Raw genomic sequence first — 6,727 nt, 5'->3', positions numbered from 1 at the left:
AATATACCCTGGATGAGGGCATGGCAACCCGCTCCAGTATTTTTGCCTGGAGAATCCCATGGACAGAAAAGCCTGACAGGCTACACTCCATAGGGTCGCAAACAGTTGGACACGATGGAAGCGACTTAACACACATGCATACATGATATTATTCATTAAGCAAGTATCCATCTTTTTCTATTTTATCAAGAAGTTTTCTAAAGTCAGAAACTAACATTGAATTTTATCAAATGCCTTTTCAGAATCTATACAGAAAATAACAATTTTCTTCCTCTTTTGATCTATTAATCATGACATTCTATAATATAACATTACTGATATTAATCTACTTTACTAGGTTTTTAAAAATTGAACCATGTAAAGATTAGTTACAGACATGTGCTATTTTCCTAATGTGCTTCTGGATTCTAAATGATATTTCTGATTAGTCAGGGTTTTCCAGAGAAACAGAATCAATGAGATATGTGTACATATGTGTGTGTATACACACATACACACAGAGCATTATTCTGAGAAACTGGCCCACGCAGTCATGAAGGTAGAGAAGTCTAGAACCAGGAGAGATGATGGTATAGTTCTAGTCTGAGTCTGAACGTCTAAGGCTAGGAGAGATGATGGTGCAGTTCTAGTTCTAGTCCAAGTCTAACAGTAGGATAAGGTCAGTGTCCCAACTCTAAGACAGTCAGGCAGAGGGAAAGAATTCCCCCTTCCTCCACATTGTGTCTTACTCAGGCTCTTAACAGACTAGATGACACTTCCAACATCAGGGAGGATAATCTGCTTTGTTCAGTCCACCAATGCAAGTTAGTCTCATCCAGAAACACCCAGAATAACATTTGACCAAATGTTCAGATACCCTGTGGCCCAATCAAGTTGACACATAAAGTTAACCATCACATTTTCTATAATTATTATTTTACTTTTTGATAGTCACTCTCACAATGTTTATGTGAGGTGGATTTATTGTTTTCTATGTTCTGCTTGGCTATCCATGTTAAACAGTCCTCATGGTAATAATGGGAAGCTTTCCTTCCTCTAGACAGGGCATTAAAAAGCAGAGACATTACTTTGCCAAGAAAAAGATCCGTATAGTCAAAGCTATGGTTTTTCCAGTAACCATGTATGGATGTGAAAGCTGGACCATAAAGAAGGCTGAGCACTGAAGAACTGATGCTTTTGAACTGTGGTATTGGAGGAGACTCTTGAGAGTCACTTGGACTGCAAGGAGATCAAACTAGTCAATCCTAAAGGAAATCAATTCTGAATGTTCATTGGAGGGACTGATGCTGAGGCTGAAGTTCCAATACTTTGGCCACCTGATGCAAAGAGCTGACTCTTTGGAAAAGACCCTGATGCTGGGAAAGATTGAAGACAGGAAGAGAAGGGGATAACAGAGGATGAGATGGTTGGATGGCATCACTGACTCAACGGACATGAGTTTGAGCAAGCTCCAGGAGATGGTGAAGGACAGGGAAGCTTGGTGTGCTGCAGTCCATGGGGTCGCAAAGAGTTGGGCACGACTGAGTGACTGAACAACAACAAAAGGCTTAGAAGAAGCCCCTGTAAAACCTTTAGAGTACGATGATTTTAGAGAATAGCTCTTTAACAATGTCCTTTGTTTATTCTGTGCTATTCGGCCTTTTCAAATTTTCTTTCAGGAAAAGCAAATTTGATCCTATCACACACCTGCTTAGTCACCTGCACTGACTGTTCCTCAAGGTAAACTAGTAATTGATAAGGGGAAGTTTCTCTTTGCAGAAATAGTCTAGCTGAGAGATGATGATGGGATAATAGAATATCTTCATTTTGCAAACCCTAATGAAATGATGGGCTCCCTGGTGGCTCAGATGATAAACAGCCTGTCTGCAATGTGGGAGACCTGGGTTCGATCCCTGGGTTGGGAAGATTCCCTGGAGAAGGAAATGGCAACCCACTCCAGTGCTTGTGCCTGGAGAATTCCGTGGACAGAGGAGCCTGGTGGGCTGCAGTCCATGGGGTCATAAAGAGTCGGACACAACTGAGCGACTAAGTTTCACCTGCAGTGAAATGATTCATCTAGTCAATGTTCATCAATGACCACTAATATCACAAAATGCACAGACTGCAGGAAGCCCATCCTGATCAAGCCCAGCTGCCTGGTGCTGTTACTCCTGTCCCTCCATCTGGTGAATCACCCCCTCCCGTAATTCACCATTGGTAGATCTCAGCCCTCCAAAGCTCCAAGCAGGTCTGGGGCTCCTCTGAGACTGCAGCTGCTGGGTATCTCTCAGGGGATGGGGGGTGGGGCATCATTTCTAGTCTGTGAGCTTCCTGAGGGGGTCTACTCCATATCCCAGGCCTGTGGGGATTTGTAAGACGAGCATGTTTTTCCTGGCTAAGATATTTGGGGATACAGCTTGGAAGCCCTCCTCCCCCCCCCCAACTCTGGCTTCCAGACATAGCACTCCCCTCCATGCTCACCCAGGCTCACTCAGAACCAAGACCAGGCCTCCCTCCCTCTGTGGCTCCACACTTGGGCTGGGATGGCCCCTCCCTTTCTGGGAGGACTAAGGAAGATTAAGGCGATAAAGGGATTTCACAGAGAGCAGATGTATAAGTCTCTGCAGAGGAGTTTTAATCTTAATAGATTAAGATCCAGGGCCAGGCTCCTGGCTCCCGACTCAGAGCCCAAATCTTTGCTGATCAGGGCTGGCTCAAATTCAAGGAGTTTAAGGAGTACAACTCCTTCCAGGCAGTCAATCTGAAACAGATGAATGATATTGTTCATGTTGTACGGATGAGAAACCAAGGCTTAGAGAGGTCAGAACCCTTTAAAGTGGCCGAGGTGCAATTGAAACCCAGTTTTGGTGCAAACTGCCTCCCAGGAGAACTGGGGCCCTGAGCTGAGCCAAGCCCTATCTCTGCCTCATGGCACTCACTGTCTAGTGACTGAAACACACGGGGAACTCAGAGGAAGAAGAGGTCACAGTGGCCTACGGCAGTTGGGGGAGGGTTCCTGAAGCTGGTGGAGGAGAGACACACGAGATGTGTCTGAGAGCTTAACACCACTCTCTTCAGGAAAGGGCAAGGGTAGCCGTCAGCTACCTTGTGAGCAGAGCCATCTGAGCAAAGAGGCAGAGGAGGACCAAACAGGGTGGGCTGGGGTCTCCATGTAGGGTCTGGTAGAACTGAGGTCCTAGCAGGGGACCCTGAGTGAGCAGCACACAGGTTGCAGTTTCCCTCGGTCATCTTGGCCAGGGGACCTCTGGCCAGGGGCAGCCCGGAGACCCTGGAGGAGACCATGAGCAGACAGAAGGCTCTACTCTGGGCTCTGAGGAGGAGCAGGAATCAGCTCAACTGTGGAAAGTCATGGGATCAGACTTAGGTCATCCAAGAGTGGCCAAGGAGATAATCACAGACCTGTTTTGACAGAGTTTGCCCTGCCAACTAACTCCCAACCCTTGACCCAAGGGTCTGCAGAAATCTCATTTCCAACAGGCAGACCCCTTCCCTCCCCGTCCAATGCTTCAGGTGGGAGTGGACCCAGAAGTCCTTGAGCCTGTCATCTCTCACCTCACACTGCCCAGATCCCAGGACAGAGTTACAGAGAGGAAGACAGTGGCCAGCAGGCCCCAAGGCACACCCATTTGGGAGATGGGAACACTGAGGCTGACAGTGGGAAGGAACTTACCTCAGGCTATGCAACTAATGAGGGGAAGGGCAGGCCAAAAATATTGATCTAAGGTGGGTCACTCAATTCTCTTTGGGGAGAGGGACAGTTTGTGAGCAAGCACATGGCACACATTTTGACTATTAAGAGTGACATCCAAGCTCAGAGAGGCTAAGGCTCCTGCCCAAGGGCACACAGCTAGAAAGTTGGCAGGTGACTTCTTGGCCAAGCCTCGGTTTCTTCATCTGTGCAAGGTGGGAATCCAGCTGGGAGAAGGTCCCACGGAGAGAAAGGAGGGGCTCAGGAACCTCTCCACGCTTGTCCATGAGAAGCAGCTCCTGAAAACCAGGGTTCCATTGACACCAGGTCCTGGCGCCAGGCCAAAATCTTACTGTCCCTGGGACAGAGGCAGGGGACAGCCTCTTCCCTCCTCCAAATACCCTCCAGCACTCAGTGGCTGCCCCTGGGCTACAATAAAACATTCCTGTTATATCAGGAGAATGACAACCCCCACGTGAAAGCTTGAATCTCCCAGTCATCCCTGCTCTCCTGGGCTACATCGTCACCTCACCAGGACCCAGAAACCCAATCAGATGTGACCCAGTCCTCAAGCAATTCACACGTTTGCATGTGTGTGTGTGTGTGAGTGTGTGTGTTGGGGGAGGAGGCACATGCATGCATGTGGATGCCGGTGGGGAACGGAAGGGGGCAGGGAATGCAGAGGAGAAGAGGGAGGAAAGAAACTGATGATGACTGCGTGGGTGGATCAGCACTAAGGAACAAGGGTGAGGAATCACAAAGGAGGGAACCTTCCCAGTCTGGAGATCAGGGAAGACTTCCTGGAGGAGGGGCTAGGAAATGCAGGGAAAGGGCATGAGAAGCAAAGGGAAGAACAAAGGTGGAGAGATGAGGACCATTCTGCTATGTCTGGGGAACTACAGGGAATTTGATGGAAGCTCCAGGCTGAAAAGCAGGGTGGGGAGAAAGCTTTGGTGGAATGAAAGGACCCCAGTCTAGGGATTTGAAGTTACTCAGTAAATGATGGAAAGCCACTGAAGTTTAGTATTATTTTTTTTAATGCTTTATTATAGAAAATTTCAAGTCTATATACAAGTAAAGAGAATAGAATAATTCACCCCCATGTACCTATCTTTCAACCTCAACAGTTATCTGCTCAAAGCCAAGTTCGTTTCATTTTCACCTCTACTGCCAACCTCCCCCACAAACTGAATTATTTAAAAGTAAACCCCAGAAAGTATACCATTTAATGCATTAAATTTCAGAATAAACTATTAAAAGATATGCATTCTTTTTTATACAAATTCTTAAAAAAAAATAATGTTAATAATAGTTAATCACATAATCACAACGTTATGGGCTGAATTATGTCTCCTCAAAGTTCATGTGTTGAAATCCTAACTCCTACTTCCTCAGAATATGGGCTGTATTGGTGACAGGGTCTTTAAGGAGGTAATTCTGTTAAAATGAGGTCATTAGACTGACTCTAATCCAAAATGGCTGGTGTTCTTGTAAGAAGAGGAGATTAAGACCCAGACACATAGAGAGGGAAGAAGATACAAAGACACAGAGGGAAAAGGGCCAGTTACAAACCAAGGAGAGTTCTCACAAAAACCTACCCCGTCGGCACCTTGATCTTGGACTTCTAGCCCCCAGGACTGTGAGAAAATACAGTTTAAACAATCCAGTCTATAGTACTCTGCTGTGGGAGCCTGAGCAAACTAGGGAGGACGTGTTATATTAATTTATTTAGGTGTAATATTATTAGAACACCTAAAATATTCATCAGAAATATTTAATATTGTCAAATATCCAACTCTGTTAATAATTATCTCACAATTTTGGTTAACAGTTTGAAGATCCAAATAAGGTCCACACAGTGCATTAGACCCTGAGATCTAGTAAGCCTCTTAATATAAAGGTTCTCACCTCTTTTTTCTTCTTCACCATCTGGATTTTTATTTGATTACCAGTAACACTATTTAACACGTCCCCCAGCTCCCTGTATTTCAAGTAAATTGGTGGTTAGATCTAGAGACTTTATCGTGTTCATGCTGATTTTCTAGGGAAAAAAAAAATTCATAGGTACTCACTGTGGGAACTTCCACCAGCAGGAAACTGCAGTCAGAGCAGTTTCAGGCTCTGTAGTCACTATCTGGAAATGCTTAATGATGTTTGGATGAGGGGCCCTACCTTTTTATTTTGCAATTTTCCAGAGAGATTTGATTTAGTTGCTCAGTCGTGTTTGACTGTTTGCAACCACATGGACTGCAGCCTATCAGGTCCCTCTGTCCATGGGATTCTCCAGCAAGAACACTGGAGTGGGTAGCCATGCCCTCCTCCAGAGGATCTTCCTGACCCAGGGATCAAACCTGCATCTCCTGCATTGCAGACAGATTCTTCACCATCTGAACCACCAGGGAAGCCCCTTATTTTGCACTGGGTCCTGCAAATTATGTACCATTCCTGTGTGGGGTGGGGATGAGACCATCCCCAAAGGGGTGGGGAAACAGCACCCCGCAGAGGAAGGGTAGGATTGGGGCATGACTTATCCTGATGCTGTGGACCCAGACGAGTCCCTCTACCCCTCTGGGTCTCAGCTTCCCCATATGAACAGAGAGGACAACTAGATGGTGAGACTTGAGAGATTTAGAACAGTGAGTGGTGGGAGTAGGAGCATTCAGAGTGGAGGACTTTTCCTCGCCCACTTTCTCTCCTCACTCATCTTTTCATTCCTTCTGGGAGGTAATCCGATTATAGAGTCCTGTGGAATGTGCTGATAGTGCCAAGGGAGCCTCATTTTTCCTGCAAACACCCTGTTTGGAACCATTCTGGAGTCTTCATTCCTGTGAGAACGAGGCTGCCATACTGGAAGATTCCAGTCCCCTACAGGCTGGTGGGATAATGACCCCTCCCCAACCTTTTCAATAGCTGTCCCCACCCCCACCTCTCCTGCAGCCAACCCCTCCACAGAAAACCAAAATTTCTTTAAGTATCTCACCCTGCCTGGTGGCCCAAGACCTCCCAACCCGAGGCTGGTCTGAGCAAGCTTTGGGTGAC

The sequence above is a fragment of the Giraffa tippelskirchi genome, chromosome 5, assembly GCF_054371585.1.
Source record: "Giraffa tippelskirchi isolate mGirTip1 chromosome 5, T2T-mGirTip1v1.2.pri, whole genome shotgun sequence".
Lineage (NCBI taxonomy): Eukaryota > Metazoa > Chordata > Mammalia > Artiodactyla > Giraffidae > Giraffa > Giraffa tippelskirchi.
Note: the sequence above shows the minus strand (reverse complement) of the source record.